A 19,421-nucleotide genomic window follows, 5' to 3' on the forward strand; every position below is an offset into this window, starting at 1 on the left:
CACGAGAAACAGTCCCATAGCTCATAACAAGACATAACAAAGTTAGCTTTCCCAGCAGAAATGTCCTTGACTGCATGTCAGGTTTGGAAAGCATGTTTTCTTCAGCACCGTGAATCTAACTCTCAGCAAAATGCATGCAGCTTTTCACTGCGGCATGAAGTAAATATCCATCATGGCTCCGAGCGCTCCCAGAATGCACTGCGCACCAGCGCCATGTTTTAGCTCAAGCATAACAGACCACTGCCCAATTTGCTGCACATAAGCAGTAGGGCCCATTTACAGCAAAGCGCCTCAGCTATCCGGAAAGGCCACTAATACACCCCACCACCTCAGCCAAATGGGCTACACAGCCAGAGGGATCAGCCCAAGCACACCCATGTGACGACGATCATTATACTTCCCAAGATCTTCACCAAGAAAGCAGGCACACCAACCACCGTGCCTATATACCTGGGAGATCATCCAGAAAGTTTATCTCTGACCCTATGCTCGCCTATGTATCGGGCACTGATGTGGTGGTCAACTGACTAGCCTTGGGTCGCAGGGTACAGATATCTCGAACACCTCAACAAAGCACGGACAACACCTAAGTTCTGCGACCACCCAAGGGACTCCACGCACCCCTCCTACCAGGCATCGACTGGCCACTGTAGCATGGCAAACAATTTACCTAGAAGCGACGCCAGGAACGCCAGTGAAGCAAACCTAACAGACACGCACTTGCACCACTCTTCATGCCAATAAACCAAGATGGATGTGCAAAATCAACTTCAGACACTTCTCACAGAAATGAGGGCAAATGGTCACAGGACCCAAGAGACACACGTCACAGTTCTGGAGATCACGCGCGGCATCCAAGACATGCAGACCCGCTTGAATGCCCAAGCAGAACGCACAACTGACAATGAGCAACGGATTAGTGCACTCGAGGATAACAGCGCAGTGGCCGCCACCGATCATGACGGTCTCATAAAAGAAGTGCAGTGACTCGGAGCAAAAGTCGAAGACCAGGAAAATCGCTCAAGGCGCAATAACATCTGTCCTTTCGGCCTCCCCGAACAGGTGGAGGAAACGGACCTCGAGGCATATGCCTATCGCCTGTTTCAGTATCATCTCCACATCCTAGACCCAAGATCACATGTAATTGAAAGGATCCATAGGACCCCTGTTCCACGCCCTGTGGCAGGAGAACGCCCAAGACCCATTACAATGTGGCTCCTTCACTTCCAGCATAATGTAGCCCTCTTACGAACCTATAGAGCAACCAGTATAACCCGAGCCGAATGAGCAGAGCTCTGCATCTTTAATGACTATTCCTCCGAAGTATCTCAATGAAAAAAGAGATTTGCTCCCCTATTTACGTCTCTAAAAGGCACAAGTCACACATTCTTTTTGAAATTCCCATGTGCACCGAATTGGACAAAGAATGGCACTCTTTCGATGACCCAGAAGATGCATGGTGCCTTCTCCGGCAACAAGACCTAGTCTACACAGACTTCCCTGTCGATACCGAAGACGAGCGACCAACCTACCAACCAGACTCTTCGCAGTGGCATATCCAACATCAGCAACAGCCAAGAGGCAAACGATACGGCAGACATCTAAATGGTCCCGACCGCAAGGACCCCAGAACCCTGTCATGATTGAATGGGCCCTATATCATCCATTCCCAACCAATATCGTCACACAAGGTCCAATGTAATTATTCCCTGTGCCCAAATAAAGACATTCCGCAAAAAGTATACGCAATTAATGACAACATATCTACATGTTCAAAACATGTTAACCCATGTGGATTATGACATAACACCCTCCTTCCACACCGAGCCATCCCCTGGCTCCCTCCCCCACAGGCTCCCGATATCACTGGATGCCCCCAACGAATACCGCCAGCATGCCACAAGGGCGGATGAGATCCTTGCTATCTCTTCTACCCCTTCCTGGCCATGGGCTTCCAGGAAGCTGTATTGGGACACTGTTTGCATGTTCCAATGTTAAGGTTATGACCTACACGTTGAAGGTCATGTTTGTATTGTTAAAGTTCTTTATTACACTCACACCCACAAGGTGCCCCCCTCGGCATAAGTGTACCCTCTCTTACTTATCCTCTCTCACTGACCAACTAGGGCTCTATGGCAATGACTAGTCTATGCCTAGTGACACTTAACGTACAAGGGCTGGAACATCCTATCAAAGATAACACGTTCTCAGCTACGTACGTGACATACAGAGTGAAATCGCCGCAATAGAGGCAAACGGGGGGTGTCAATCCTAATCCACAAACGCGCTCCGTTCCAGGCACTTCACGCCATCTCAGACAAAGACGGAAGATATGTCCTTATCCAGGGCCCGTTCCGCCAACATCCGCTAACTCTCCTGAACATATATGCCCCAATCAATGACAAACCAACTTTCTCCACGTAGGTATTTGCAAAATATCTGCAACACATGAGAAATCTCACACATATAGGGGGTGACTGGAAACCAATCCTGGATATATCAATGGACTTCCCAGGCACACCCCTGACACAACCCCCGACCCCACGCAAATGCACAACCATACTAACCCACATGTCTGAGCTGGGGCTAACAGATATCTGGCAAGCCCTCCACCCACAACGCCTAGACTACACATTCTACTCGAACTGCCATGAATCCTACTCCAGACTACACTACTGGGTAGCTCTGGCGAAAGCCCTATCACAAATAAAACAATGCACAATACTTCCCATGACGGTATCAGATCATGCACCAGTGCTTCTCCATATAGAACTCCTTGGAACCCCACCCGTTAGACCATCATGGCTTCAGAATTTAAGAGCACTCTCATATCCAGACTTCCTAGAACACCTCAGAGACGACACTGAACTTTGTTGGTGGCAAAACAACATATCCCCAGACTATTGCCCGGTCACCTGCTGGGTTGCATATAAAGCCTTTCTTAGAGGGCAATGCATCTTGCAATGGACCCACAAACTTAATGGATGGAAGGAACGTGAAAACCTGATTATTGCCGACATTAGACTCACAGAATCCCAACATAAACGGACCGTAGATCCTGTTATTTACGCCCGACTCAACAAGCTAAGAGTGGAGCTCAAACAAATCTCCATCCAACGGGTGCAAAAATAGTTTACTAGCTGGTCACAGACCTACTACCAGGACGCCGACAGACCCCTCCATCTAATGGCACTTGCCCTCCACACCAGACAAGCCTTCCAGCATATAGCCGGTATCCGTGACCGAACTGGGGAACTATTAACAAATGAGAACAAGATAAATGAACGCTTCGCAACATACTACAGAGAACTATATGCTAGCCCAAATCCGATTGCAGCGGATATTTTAGACACTTTCCTCTGCACTCTCCGGTTAAAGTCAATTAGCGATTCACAAAAATAAGAACTCGAGACACCAATTACCGCAGCAGAAATAACCCAAGCCATAACTTCATTAACAGCGGGAAAGGCAGCCAGACCAGGCGGCATTCCCAGAGATTTATATAAAGCAATGCTGGACCGCCTTGCCCCATTGCTTGAAATAATGTCCGCCGAGGCACTGACTCTGGGCCACCTACCAGGCTCGATGATGGTGGCCAATATTGTTGTTTTTCATAAACAGGGCCGGGACCCAGAGGATTGCGGGTCATACCTACTGATCTCGCTAATAAACACAGACGCCAAAATTCTGGCAAAATGCCTACCACGTAGAATCAAGAAAACACTCCCAAAACGAATCCACAGCGATCAGACAGGTTTAACCATTGGTCTCCACTCTGCGGAAAATGTTAGATGTCTGCTGCATGTATTTGACAGTCAGGAACACCCTGACAAAATATTATTGACAGTCGGTGCTGAAAAAGCGTTCGACAAAGACCGGTGGGACTTCATCTTTAAGGCATTCACAGTTTACGGATTCCCACCAACATTCCTGGGGCTCGTACGATTACTCTATACAAACCCACAAGCCTCAGTGACCACCAATGGGCTCACCTCAAAAATGTTCAATCTATTTTCCAGCACACGGCAGGACTGTCCGCTTTCCCACCTCCTGTATGCACTATCCATCGAACCATTAGCTGAAAAACTATGCACAGATCCACACTGGAATGGCGTGATGAGAGGGCCCGAAGAACATTGAATTTCCCTGTATGCCAACAACCACTGGTTTATATTAGCAATCCCACAGTCGCATTTCTCTGCCTACACCAACTGATCCTCGAATTTGGGCCTATGACAGGATACAAGGTAAACTGGACGAAATCAGAGATATTACCTCTTAGACCAGATATACCATGGGACCCCGTTTCTCCTCCAACTGCCCTCTATCAAATATCTAGAGATCCATGTTACCCCATCCATCCAAGAAATTGCAGACCTGAACTACCCACCTACCCTGGCAAAAATGAAATTGGATCTTATCAGGTGGAATACACTTCCGCTTTCTCTGATGGGTCGCATCAGCGCATTTAAAATGAACTCCCTCCCAAAACTTATATTTCTAGCGATGATGCTACCCTGTGTGCCATCGTAACAAATGTACAAAGATTTAGACAAACAATTAGCCAAATTCATATGGAGGGCCAAAAGGCAAGAATCCGGCTGGGAATTCTACAGGCCTCCAAAAATGATGGTGGACTGGCAGCTCCAGCTTGGCGGACTTACTACCAATCAGGCCAAATATGCTGGGCCAAGAGATGGCTGGATACATCAGAGACATATAGCTGTAGATCGATGGAACTCTTCCCAATAGTACCATTTACACCGGCAAAAACCATGGTCATCCTGCTAAATAAACTTCCTACATGCATTAGCTCACACCCTAGCTCACACCCACTAATAGGCCCCTCGCTGACGCAATGACACAGGATGAGACAGCGGCTGGGTGCCGATTTCAGATGGCCCCAGCCTGGATCAGCATACAGGCTATTCTATCAACATACCTAGACCACACTCTACACAAATATCAAAACTCTCATTGGCCAAAGATTAGAGTGCTGGACTTATTCGATGGGTATACACCACTGGGGCTTAAAGAAGCTAGCCGGGGGTGTGGCTTGACAGCCATGATGTAGGGATGCTTTGCTTGGGAGCTCCAGATCGATCTTGGCCTGCAATATTCGCCCCAGAATGTGCTAATCCTCTACAAAGCTCCATCAGGTGTATTAACAATTACAATTACAATAAGTCGGGCATAATCATGTGAAAATAGAACGTTGAAGGTGTACTGTCTGTGAAATACAGGCAAGCAAAGAAGGTGTCCGGATCAGCAAGGCAACAAAAAGATGGCAGTCGCGTGGACGTAGCTGAGGCTTTGCAGAACAAAGCAGAACTAGGTGGAGACGGAAAGAAGCTGGTTCCCAGTGGGGGGCTGTGCTGGATCAGTCCCACGGTGAGGTCCAATGAACATACAATGATTACAATTGGCGGACAATAACGGCGGCACATAAAGACGCTCAGCGTGGTGCTAAGTGAGGTGGCCCGGGAGCCGAGGAGAGATGGAGGTGGCAGACTCAGCTGGCGAGGCTGCCGGAGTGGCTGCATACTGTGCGGTGGGGTAACAGTGGAGTGGGAATACGTAAGGTGAGCGGCTTGGAGAGGAGCAGCGTGGGCGAGCACACTGCATGTGTTGTGCATGCCCTCACGAGCACTGCTGGTGTGGCAAGTTCGGGACAAACTGAAATCTCTGTACTGGCTCCCAGTGGCTGCGAGGATTAAGTTCAAAACCATCTGTATTGTCCACAAGGCCTTCTGGGGCTTGGGGCCTCAATACCTCCAACTCTCTCTTCCTAAATATCTTCCTTCTTGAGCTCTTCGCTCATCCGCCTCCAACTCCCTCGGGGTCAGTCGCTTCTCCAAGCAACGAGTTGGTTGTAGATCTCTTTCTTCTGCTGGGGCCACCCTCTGGAACAGCCTCCCTGCCTCCTTGAAACTTGGAAGAGAACCCTCTCCTGTTCCGGAAGAACCTCAAGACCTTCCTCTTTGCTTCTGCTTTCTCTCCTCCGCTCCCCAGCAGAACTCCTGACTCAACAGCTGCACACCTGTACTGCCACCCGGGCAACCCCTGAAATTGGGGGCTGTTTCTGTATCCCTACAGTCCCCACCAGCTCTTGACACTTGATGTCTGCACTTACCCCTGCACTTGCCTCTAGCTGGCTGCACTTTTCCCTACTGTTTTTATTTATTCTATTTATTTTTTACTGTTGGTCCTATGTATTGCACTGCCCCCTCCCCCTACCCGCACTTTCCCTTTTCCCCCCTCCCCTGCACTTGCGCAATCTCAATGTTACCTGGCCTAGTAAGATTGTTGTCTCTGTCTTCCCACTGTTCCCCCTCCCTTCCCTCGTCATGCTTTGAACCACTTGTGTATAGGCATGTTATAAATGCCATTTCATATCATATCATATGCCTCGAGGAGCACGGCACGCAGAACATTCGTACTGGCTATCCCAAAAAGTAAGGCCCAGTTGGGCGCAATATCCTGGAAATTGTGAGAGAACACACACTCTGGAGGCTGACACACGTAATCCGGGGACAACAACCAGAGGAGGAACCAAAATGGTCGTATGGAAGTAAGTCGGACCACAAAAGAGGCCCCAATGTAGATACATGCCCTAAAGTACACACGTACAGGAGGAAGCACGCACGTACTGGCGAACCTGAAGGGGCGAACTAAGATGGGTAACATTGCTGAGTTACATACGCGGCGCAGATGGCTACCTCCTGAAAGGCACAAGGTTGCGAGCACTACTGCAATATAAAGGACGCCACCTGTCAGCGGAGTCCGTTTGAAGCACACACGGAGGCAACTCAGCCTCCCTGGAGTACGACGAACAGTTCTCAGCTGACACCAACTGGCGTCCTGCAATAAACTACAAGCAACCAAGTAAGTGGACAGGAGCGGGATTGCCGGTGCAGCAAATTCACCTATGGCGTCCAAGTCCCAAAAGAATTATTCTAAGCAGCCGACGTTGGACACATTCGCCAAATCCACAAACTTGGCAGATAACGCTGCACCAGTGGCCCCATCTTCGCAAGGAGAACAAAATCGAGCTAAAGGAGACCAGCAGGCCCTAGATTCCATAGCGGCCCTGAAGATTGCTTTGGAATCCAAAATGGACACCATTAGCCTGGACATGAACCTTCTGAGGCAAGATGTTATAGCACTCTCAGAACGCACTGGAACACTAGAAAAAGAAGTTGCAGCGAACACAGCCTGCCAGAAAGACACCTCCAGGGATGTAACAATACTGCAATAGCAACTGCGGAATCTTGAGGGTAGAGTGGAAGATGCAGACGGCTGGGCCAGATTCAATAATGTGAGAATTATTGGACTTCCTGAGGGGGAAGAGGGCACGAACCCCACCAATTTCATTGAAAACATGCTATTAAAAGAAATCGGCCCGGACAACTGCACTTAGGGCTTCACAGTGAAAAGAGCACACAGGTCCCTGATGAAGAAACCTCTGACAGGTGCCTCACCACGTGCCATAATAGCTAGGCTACTCAATTACAAAGATAGAGAAAGGATCCTTGACTATTTTTGGAAAGGCGGCACAATACAGCGAGCATCAGCATATATTACTGCATACCCGGACTATAACCTGCAGGTACAAAAACAAAGAATGCACTTCACATCCGTCAAGAGGAGGCTGCGAGGAGCGATCCTTAAATACATGTTACTATACCCAGCAAGATTGAAGGTGTTCAATAAGGGCAGAGCCAACTTCTTTGACAACCTGGAGAATGCTCACACATGGATGGACACAGAAAACGACGACAGGCGAAGGGGACACACGCTGAAAGGCCTGGGGAATACCGCAGGGATGAAGCTGGGTATGACCGGCAGATTGCAAGAGGCAAAGAACGTTTGCACAGAATACAGGCACTAATACCTATGCACAACAGGAGCCAGCAGTGAGCGCACCATCTGAAAGCGTGTTGCGAAGAAGCGGCCTTCCCCTAATAGCAGATTTGTTTTTGGATACTTGTTGCTGAGTATTCAACAGCCGCACCCCATCCCCCAGAACAATCAACGAGGGCAAGGGGGAGAAGCAGGGATGGCTGAGCACAAGGTATTGAGCTGGGCAATTGTTGGGGAGGGGGTGCGTAAGGGAGTTGGGGTAGTTAGTGGGGAGTTAGCGGGGAGTTAGCCTAGAGATCCACGCAAGGAACATATGATATGTGCATCGGACTGTTGAGTTATGCAAAATCGCTTATATTGGATGGGGACCTTAGAATAGCCTCATAGAATGTTACAGGACTCAATAGTTATATTAAACGCAATAAAATAATGTCATATTTAAGACGCCAGAAGATTGACATTGCACTCCTTCAAGAGACGCACCTTACAAAGGACAGAAAAATTGCACTTGCTAGGAAATGGAACGGCACAACCCTGTGCTTGCCGTACTCGGCGTTTGCAAGAGGGGTTCTGATATGGGTGATACTGTCTATTCCATTTAAAGTCCTGAAGACTTTTGGGGACGATGAGGGCAGGATGATTATTATTCAAGGGCTTGTGGAACAAAGATTTCTGTATTATTAATACATATGCACCGAACCATGATACCGCAGCCTATTTCCGCTCATTATACCCCGATCAGTATATTCAGGGACGGTACAATGATATGGGGCAGAGACTTTAACTGCACGCTGAACCCAAACTTAGACAGATCAGATGATAAACTAACGCATCCAGATCCTCCGGCCAAAGCCTGAATACGTTATTGCAAGCATTCAAATTGTCCGATGTATGGAGAGCCCTGCACCCGCATGCCCGGGGATATTCTCAGTATACCGCCCCTAAGGACCTATATACTAGACTAGACTATGTATTTACAGGAGAAGAGACACTAGGTGAATTTAAAGCGGTGGAATATAGAGCTCGGGTGTTGTAGGATAATGTTCCCTTAGTAGTTACATGGCAAACTTGCTGCCCTAGTGCACGCATCCTGACCTGAAAGCTGAGAAGCGAGTGGCTCGAGATGCAGTGTTCCGAGAACAGTTCAGAGAGGGGGTGAAGGACTACTTTAAAAACAATACATGAAGTGTCGATTCAGCTGGCACATTGTGGGAAGCTTTCAAGGTAATGATCAGGGGGGCGGCAATAGCTTAGGCAAAAGGTATGCAAGCTGTGATAGAAAACAATATAGTTAAAGCTGAAACTAGGCTAGAGGCTCAGGGGACTTGTCCAGCGATGGGGCCCAAGAAGTAGCCCGACTACAGCAGGAATGTTTGGTGCACTAGGAAAGATTAGGCAAGCTGAACTACAAGAAATATGTAGAAAGACAACACGCTGAAGGTGATAAGCCGGGACGCTTGTTGGCCTGGCTATACAGAAGTGAGTCCAAATGAGAGTTGATACGGGAGATCGTGAGAAGGGATGGGGTGGTGTGCATAACGTAAGAAAGCATTAATGAGTGCTTTTATGAATATTCTAAGGAATTATATACAGAGACGACAGGAGTGCATTAATCAGAAATAGATGAAGCCCTGGCACAGATAGATCTCCCCAAGTTAGATGCAGGGACAGCCAATAGACTTGAGGCCCCCATAACTATAGAAGAGCTGGAAGCCACCATAAGAGAGTTGCTGACGGGTAAAGCCGCAGGGGCAGATGGATTGCCTAGTGAATTCTGCAAGGAATTTATAGCAGACGTTGTGCCTCCATTGCTAGCCATGTTGAAGGAAGCACTGGACACTGGTGCACTGCCAGTGTTGCTGAGAGAGTCTATTATAGTTCCACTATTAAAGCCCAATAAGCCTGAAACCGACTGCGGATCATATAGACCCCTCCCGTTGCTTAATCAGGACAGGAAAATCCTTACAGCCTTAATGGCCACCAGGCTTAAGCCAGTAATATCCAAACGTATACATCTGGACCAGACGGAATATGTGCCAGGCAGGAACATTACGTGTAACCTGTGTCATGATGCCTACCCCCGGGGACCCAGACCAGGTCCAGCAACCCCAGAAGCAGGCATCAAGTTATTTTGAGCAAGCCCAAAAACCCCTGCTAGGGGCTGTTTGGGTGCGGTCCTGGCGCCTATGGCGCCAGGCTCATATGGAGAGTCAGTCCTGGCTCCATAGGCGCCAGGCTCATAGAGAACTTAATTGATGCAGACCATGCTGCAAGCTTACCTGATGCAGACCATGCTGCAAGAGCTCCAAGCCAAATGAGGCTTGGAAGGGACTATTTTACCTAGGGACTATTTTTTACTCGGGCGGGGCTGGGGAGGAATACTTACCTGGGACTACTTTGGAGGCTATTTAAACCACCACCGAAGAGCAGCACACGCTTTGCGTTATTCTGCATCCAGCAGCGTAATGCTCACCGTGCCTGCAAGTCTGCATCCAGTCTTCTGCAACGCCCGCCTCGAGTTTGGAGCTCCTAGAAAAAGGGAGAAAGAAGGAGAAAAGGTTAGAACAAGAGCAATACCTTTGATCCTTACCTGAATTCCCAATCCATCGCATCTTCGAGCTGGAAGAAAGAAGTTATTTTATGCGCGTCGCCTCGCCTGCTGCAGCGCCGCGCTGAACTCACCAGCCTTCGCAGCATCTTCACATTCCACCGCATTCTCCTGCATGTTCCCGCCGCATTCCGGCACCTAAGGAGTAGACAAGAACAGCAAGGTGAACCAAGGGAATACACAGAGGAATATTAGTTACCCCCCATAGACTTACCTGATTTTACCACCGGGGGTACTATTCCTCTTCACGGGTCGGCGTAGCTTCCACTGCATCTTCGCCAAACCCCGGCGCCTAAGGGGAAACAAAAGGACAGCAAGGTGAAACAAAGGGACTATCAAGGGGAACCCTCCTCACCACAATAGACTTACCTGATTTTACCGCCGGAGGTATTATTCCCCGAGACTTCATTCTTTCTCTCAGCGCCTGAATAAGGGAGAAAGCATACATATTGACATTATTTATCGAACTGTGTTGGAAATACAAATCCTTACCAGATATTACGCGTTGCCACGAGGAACTCTTCACTAGGGTCAAGCTGCAATCTGCAAGGAATCGGACAAGAGTGAAAGTCAGGCATTTGAACTCTTACGAACTACATACTTTTCGGAGTCAATATTGTTCTGGAACTCACCAATTCCTTCGAGCCAGTGAAGCAACTGGTTATCTACGGGCCACTGCGCTCAATGCAGGATGGAGAGCTCATCTTTTCAAGCCATCAGGTGAGACTATAAGAGGGGATATCAAAGGTGATCCGTGGGGAGAACAGCGGGGTGGGGGGATTTACACTCAACTGCACGGGTGGTTAATTCCCTTTCTCCATTTGCAGAAGAATATTCCTATGGGCCAAGCAAACGAAGCTAGGTGGGCCAGTCCAGTCCGTCATCTCGGCCCTACGCGTCACATTGGTGGAGACCTCAGCTGTCCAGTTCAGTTCGACGCCTCTGTGGGAACCAGGTGAGCGTAACACCTTAGGATACTACACCATGTCACAGATAATGCCCACGGAAACACACATCGATATGCAGTAGCCACGCTGGATGCAGTAAAAGCATTCGACTCGGTTAGATGGCCATGGCTAACAGTGGTGCAGTGCAGCTTAGACATGGGTCCAATTTACATAAAATGGGTACAGCTGCTGTATAGAAGCCCACAAGCGAGGAAAGGAGCCCACATTTTGGATCAAACGCAGTTGGAGAAAGGTACTGGACAGGGCTGCCCGTGGTCTCCTATGCTATTTATACTGGCCTTGGAACTGCTGGCAGTGTACCTTCGGAAGGAATATCAGAAAGCAGTCAAAGTTATACAGAGCAACGTTAATGTAATCTCTCTAAATGCAGATGATATGCTTTTGTACTTAGAACAGCCAGAAACTAACGTACAGTATATTTTGGACGTGTTTGAATGCCATACAGCGCTATAAGGCATTACTATTAATGCATAGAAATCATGCTTGTTCCCTTTAGCAGCATACAGGGGGACTTCTCCTAGTGCACTGCCTACACTACCGGTAAAGTGGCAGGTCAACTCATTCAGATACCTGAGAGTAGATATCTTTTACGACCCTAAGACGGAATATTTACAGAACACACTAAAGGCGGTGGAGAAAGTGGAAAAGTCCATGGCTTTCTGGGTCAGATTGCCGCTCTCATTGAGGGGGAGACCTGCATTATTAAAAATGGTAGTGCTCCCGAGGCTTCTTAATTTCTTCACCAATATTCCGTACAACATCCCTAAAGGCTTCTTTAACAGGCTCAACAGTATATGTCGAGGCTTCCTATCGCACAACACAAGGTGCAGACTAGCACCAACGAAATTACAGAGACCGTACGAGCAAGGTGGCATAAAGGTGCCCAATTTCAAAGCATATTTTGTGGTGAGCCAGCTGCAATTCATCACAAACTGGCTGTCAGATGAGCAGTCCCAAGACACGTTGATGCTGCAGCCCTTATGTGCCCCATTTTATTAGAAAGAGGTGATATGAATGGTGGCACCGCGCACATCAAACTCCCTGCTGCTGCTGAAGCTGGGTAGGACGATTTGGCTCAGGGCCTGTCGCTTTTTAGAGAAACAGTCACCTTATTCCCCCCAGGTCCCACTAGTGACACTGAAGGCGTAGGACCCACAACTTAGACTAAATGTGAGGAAGTACAGGGAACCCATGGGATGGTGACGGTAGGAGACTTATTACATGAAGACAGACCGATGGACATTAGCGTATTGACCTCAGAAATAGGCATACACGAAGGAAAACACATAACACACGCTTCACTCCTCACTAGATTAAAGCAGACGTGGCCGGGTACGGATGGGGTGTTGCATGAAGATGACATTATAGAAACACTTTATGATATTTCGGAGGATGGACATGCAGAGTCTAGGATATGTGAGTTACTAATGTCACAGAGCGGAGACATTCTGAGGCAGACCAGGCGCAGCTGGGAGACAGACTTGCAAGAGCAAAAAATAGATGCAGTCTAGGGTAGAACATTAGCCTATCATAAAAAGGTGTGTAGAAACGCAAACCTCCAATTAATACAGCTGTATATAACTCATAGGGCATACCTAACCCCGAAGAGGATCGCCAATTTCAGCAGGGCAACAGAACAAACCAGCCCGAAATGTGGATTGATTAATGCGGATCTGGTGCACATGTTCTAGGCCTGCTTGGCGATCTGACAAAACTGGGAAGAAATAACGCGGGCCTTATCCAAGGCAGGTATAACGTTGGACACAAGTACTTCAGTGGCCTGTATACTCACCATTTTTGCGCGACCGAAACAGGCGAGACATGTCAGTAAGCTGAAAGACTTAGCATACATCCTGGCGAAACGGAGAATAGCAATGGGGTGGAAAGAGCACAAGAGACCAGAAGTGCGCCTATGGTGGATTGATCTCCAAAAATGGATGCTGGCAGAAACCTCAGTATGGCAGGAAGCAACCCGCCGAGGCCAAGGAGAACCAAGTATTGACCTTGACTCCTGGAAACATATGGTGCAGGAATTGATGGCCTTACCGCATAGCGATACCTGAATAGAAATAACTGTCCGGCACAATCAGTAGCGAATGCGAATGCATATATCTAAAGGCGATGTAAGATGTTAGCACAATCTCAGTGGAATAGGCTGGGATGAGGGAGGGGGAGTTGGGGTGTGTGGAACATACAGACACAATTGACTGGAGAATTTTATGCAATGTACATCAAAGTCTGTAAATTATGTTGTTGTTTAAAAATCAATAAAACAAGTTAAAAAAATAAAAAATAAAAAGAGGCTAGCCAAATACTCCAACTGCGACATACAGAGTGGATACATTACCATATCATACGTGAGGTGATTAGGTCCAATACAACCATCCGGCCATTACTAAGTACTCCATCGGTGGGAGAACTTGAAATGGAATGAAACCCGACAGAGTTCCCACGTTTATGCTCACTTTACATCAAATGCATCCCAAACATCTCCAAACACAACAGAACTCTCACGGCACAATGTTCCAATGACCTGCATATCCCAATAGACACGGGCGATATATATGACTATTTCGAAAAACATCCCCTCAATGTCACAGAATATTCGCAATAGAGAAATACAATATAAAATGATCCAAAGACTGTACTATACACTAAGTAAACTCTATTTTATGGGCCTTATCCGCTCAACTGAATGCAGGCGACAATGTGGCAAGTTGGATACAATGGGCCATATTATGTGGTCATGCCCCCTGGTTAAAGCATATTGGAAGAGGTTCCACAAAATGATCACCCAGATCCCCAACATAACAATCGACTTGACCCCTGGACCAATGCTATTTGGCATAGATGATGCTGACTGGCACACTGACCCAATTATAAGGAAGCTAGCACACATGATCCTCTTCCACGCGTGCAAACTATTAATCATGCGCATTGGAAAAAAGAGGAAATCCCTACCAAACACGCATGCATAACGTTGATTACTAAAATCTGCTCACTTGAATGCTTCGTCCTCAGACAACGAGGCAGGAGTACACAAGCAGACCACTTTAGGGATATATTGGACACAATAATCGATTAATATGGTAATATTGACAAGGCCCCCCTCATGATTATATATTACCAAATACGCACCGCCAATGAACCAAGAACAGGTCTGTAAGAACAACGTCAACAAACGGTGCTCCACAATATAAATCTCCTCAAAGTCACGGGTGCCTAAATTGCAAAACTTTGCACCCTACTAGATAGTCCCTGCCCACCTAACTATATAATGTCAAACATCACCACAATGTATGTGTTATTATTACTGTCACTACTAGAACAACGCTCACCATTTATGCTCTGGACGGGGAAAGGATATACCACTGAACTATGTGAACAACCGGGACATTGGCTGTCCTTATCCGGTATTTTCTCTCTTTCTTCCTTTTTCCTTTTTGTTCCATTCAAGTCTGAGCTGGATGAGTAGGGTAGGCGGATGGGGTAGGGAGGGTTTGGTTCAATAATACTGAAACCCAGCCTCTGAGTTAGGCTGATGGGTCATGTAAGATGTCATTTGCATGCTTTGTAAAAATCGAATAAAAAGAGTGTTTAAAAATAAATAAAAGAACTGACAAAGGAGAAGCACTGTGATGAAGGAGGATTGTCAAAAATGAGAAAGGCTTTCATGATCAAGGACCTATGATGAACAAGGACTGATGCAAAAGAGGAACTGTGAGGAGGGACTGTGATGAAACCGAAGGACTGTGACAAAGGAACGTGATGATGGACTGTGATGAAGAAGAACTGACAATGAAGAAATACTTAAGACAAAGAGGGGCTGTGACAAAGAAGAGGGCCTGCCACAAAGGATACGAATTGTGGCAAAGGAGAAGGACTGCAACAAAGGTAAATGAGTTTGATAAAGGTGAAGCACTGTGGTTGACTATTACTGTGATGGTGAAGTACTGTTCAAAGGGAGAAGAACTATGAGAAAATATGAAGAGACAGACAAAGGATAAGGATGTGATGGACTGTGGCTTAAAAGAAGGAATTTGATGAAAGAAGGACTGTGACAAAAACGGACTGTAATTAAGGAGAAAAACTGATGGAGGAAAAACTGTGATGAGGTGAGGGACTGTCAAAAGAAAAAATAAAGGACAAGGACTGTGATGAAAACGGGCTGTTGTAAGGGAGAGGGACAGTGATGAAGAAGTCCTGTGAGGAAGGACTGATCAAGGAGAAGGACTTTGATGACGACAGATTGTTATTGAGAAGGACGGTGCCAAAGAAATTATAAAGGAGAAGGAATGAAGAAGATGGACTGCAACAAAGGGGAAGGATGTGATGAAGGGCTTGAAGAAAGGTGGCGAAATGTGATGGAAAAGGATTCTGATGATGTACTGTGACAAAGGACTAGAGCAAAAGGGGAAGGCCTGTGATGAAGGAGTAGAACTGCAATGGAGGACTGTGACAAAGGAGAGGGACTCTGATGAAGGACTGTGATTCTTTGTAGCATACTTATTAGTGCCAAAACCAAAACAGCAAGATTGGATCTAAACACTAAGGTTGGATTCAGGCACACCACAAAGGAAAAAGAGATTGCGGAATTACAGTAGTGTGTCCTTACACTAAACCGAAACACCATTTACACAGAAATACTTTGACAAATTTGGCTTCTCATTAGCCTAGTCTCATATTATGTTTGCGGTCTGGTTTAACACATTTTTGTGTATTCAGCTTTGTGATTACCTAGAGTTGCATATTTGCAATTAGCCACTGAAGTGGATCAATTGCTGAGGGCATTATATAAGAAGAGACTGGTGAGATGTGTACAACTGTACGATAAGTCGAGTGGACTAGGCTTGAAGAATTGAAGATCCAATACTTAAGATATATTTTTCATAATGGCACTCAAAAGTAGTGCTTTGAAGGGGAAGATGATACCCACTTGGAGTTAACACAGATTTTATATTGGAATAAGGCTGATGACGAAGTGAGGTTCCTGTCCATATGTTGTGAAGCAATGATCCCAAAATGCATAGAGTTAATACAGGATATAGAGCATGGATAAAGACATTTGTGTTGAAACAATGTGGCTTTTATGTTGTATTTATTTATTTATCATTCAATATTGACAAGAATGATTCAAATTTGAGTGTCATTAAAGTTGATTTGTGAATTAATGTATGTTCATATGTTTTGTTATTTTTAGTTTGCAATAAGTAATGAAACAGATTTTTGGTACATGTGGGATTCATTATACAAAAATAACATAAGATAATTTGAAAAAAGATCTCTTTGTTTAATAGCAACATAAGGATATTGTAATTTACGGGGGTGAATGATCAAGAAAAGTGGGTATTTTTCCAAAAGAGTGAACCACTACTCCTACAGATGTTGTCTTAGGACCGTTTAATCCATAGTTCTGGGCAGGACTTGTAGCTGAAGGCCCCATAATGCATGCAGCAATACCAATGATCAAAGTGAATGCCAGGTTCAATCATGTAAGGGTGCGGCAAACAATAGGTCATTTCATGTCTAAGAACTTCCTTATGACCATCATCCTCTGTGTCTATCCTGACAAGCCTCTTCATCCAGTGCCATGGAGTATTTTCCCCTTAGATCACAATCATATAAAAGGTTCCAGGCTCAATGCCAAAGTCTGGTACATTTTGCTTAGCCTTGGGTCAAGAAAAAAGAAGGGTGCTTCAATGTGTGGCCGTACTTCGGGCAAAAGCCAGCTAGCCAATTGGCCATTGTCTTTTCTTGATGAACCCCTTTATTTTTGTATGCCTGGCCAATGTCTAGCTTCCCAGCCTTCATGTGCGCTTTTTGATAGAAAAGCCATGTCAAGGAGTTGGTCTCATTTTCCACAGACATGGAGCCTGTTGCTAGCTGACAGTGAAAGAAAGCCCTTTGCCCTAGATATAGATATAAAAATATATTCAGTGAAAACACTTGTTAAAGGGAGTTTATGGTCAATCTGCACTGATAAAAATCAATGAAATTCAGTGACGAACCCTTGTTAAAGGGACGTTAAGGTTACAAGTAAAACTGAAACCCCCCCCAGAAATTTGCCAGTTATGGTAAACTAAGCAACCATAACTCGCGCTACCACCATGCGTTGCTAAGACTAACACCCAAGACAGCAAAGATGACATCACACCCCTGCTTGACAAATTCCCACCAAACTTGGTAAAGTACATTCAAATCTAGGTCTAAAATCTGTTTTCGTCAAACTGCACCAAACCTATAAGCTTTTCAAATATTTTGGGACCCCCCTCTAATTTTGCCCCCTCTCGGCGAAACAGTGCAGAACCATTCACGGTCAGGTCTAAAATGATACTGCAAAATTTCATGCAGTTTCATTGGGTGGCCAAAGCCATAAGCCATCCAAAAACTGCTTTTCACTGACCCTGTAATGCAGAAATATGCATGGATGTCCCCGAACATCTGAGATGTTTGCGAACATCACAGGAATTTCCGCAAACATCTTGTAAAACAAAAAACACCAGATTTTTGGCTTTTTATGGCCGCATACCATCCCATTCTCATCATCCCTCACTTCCCCAGAGATTGTTTCATTTGTTTGACAAATGCAATATTGTGTTTTTTAATATGTTTTTACCACGATGTCCGTGGACTGGGGGTGCTGTTAGAGAATCCAACTTGGCTTCCGTTTCAAAAGTTTTGACGCACCTCACGTTTTTAATTGACCAATCAGCGGGCGCATATGATGTCCACGAACGTCATGCTGCTCTCTGATTGGTGCAGGGGGTGTCCGCAGACTCAGAATCAGGAAAGAGTCAGCAGACCGAACCCAGATATCGCTCATTTTTTTCCCTACTTTTTGGCCATTTTAAAAAAAAAACTACTGGACAGATTTACACCAAATTTGCAAAAGCACGCTTTCGGAACCAAGCTGCCGGTCCTCATGCAAGTTTGGTGCAAATCCGTCCCGCAGTTTGGGCTGTAGGCTGGAGCAAAAATATTTTTCCATTGTGTCTATGAGGATTTCAAAAATGTTGGGACCTCCCGATATCTTTGCCCCCCCTTAACAAAACTATGGCAAACTTTGCAGAATCGTGCCGAGGGGACATACAATTTATTTTGCAAAATTTGGTGAGTATGCGTCTCGGTTGAGGTCGGAGGGGGGGGGGGTTCAAAGTTATAAGCAGCCCAAAAAGTGCTCTTTCTATGAGTTGAGCAATTTAACCATAACTACAGGGCCGCTACTGCAGGCCCTGTAATGTGCAGCTGGTGCAAGAAAATAAGCTGCTTTGGCTCAAGTGACATTTCGATGCATACACCCTGCCAAAAGTACCACCCTTGCTGTCTGTAGTGCTAGTCTGGCTTCCCTGGCAGCCCCTGCCTGTGCCACCCTTGCCTTTTCGTTGAACCAACCCTGATTACACTCTCACACTAACAGTCAGCTGACCTGAGTAGCCAATGACCTTCACTTAGACAAGCCAGGTAATTTCTGCAATCTGAGAATGCAATATAAAACAGAAAATGCTAACATGGAGCTTGCAGAAGGAGTGTGCGAGCTCGAGAGAGACCTCGCCCTCCTCTGCCGTGCCTCATGTCTTCCTTCACCTTACACGCACCAAAGGAATTTCCCAAACAAGAGGCTCTTTATACAATTTCCTCATGTTTAAAAAAAAAAAAAAACATTCTGCTTGGATTTCCCCATCCCCTTGGTTACTGCACACTGATTTAGTCGCTTTTTTTTGGTGAATCGTTTTACAATTTGACAATTTTACAATTGAGGAAAAGATAAACGGTCCCGAAAGGAAGTTGCGGAACAGTCGGTGTGCCGGAATCCTGCTATTTCTGGCTGCGATGTTATTAAGTAAAAGAGGGAGGTGCTACTGGAGTCCGACAAGAGAGAGAGAGGGAGACCATAAAGCTGGCAACTTTCTGAATGCAGCAGAACTCTGGTGACTGGAGCAAAAGTAAGTACCTCGTCCCCGCTGGGATTGCCATCCATCTGG

At 46.3% G+C, this 19,421-nt stretch overlaps 1 protein-coding gene across 1 annotated transcript in view; it reads left to right on the forward strand.

Moving 5' to 3' along the window:
- Positions 1-18,941: 18,941 nt before the first annotated feature.
- CD14 (CD14 molecule) overlaps positions 18,942-19,421 on the forward strand; it is a 42,206-nt gene continuing 41,726 nt past the window's right edge. Inside the window, exon 1 of the mRNA XM_069654236.1 lies at positions 18,942-19,382. The gene's annotated coding sequence lies outside the window, so the exon portion shown is untranslated. The remainder of the gene's footprint in view (positions 19,383-19,421) is intronic.

Source organism: Ambystoma mexicanum, chromosome 3q (assembly GCF_040938575.1).
Source record: "Ambystoma mexicanum isolate Mex_15411 chromosome 3q, UKY_AmexF1_1, whole genome shotgun sequence".
Taxonomy (NCBI): domain Eukaryota; kingdom Metazoa; phylum Chordata; class Amphibia; order Caudata; family Ambystomatidae; genus Ambystoma; species Ambystoma mexicanum.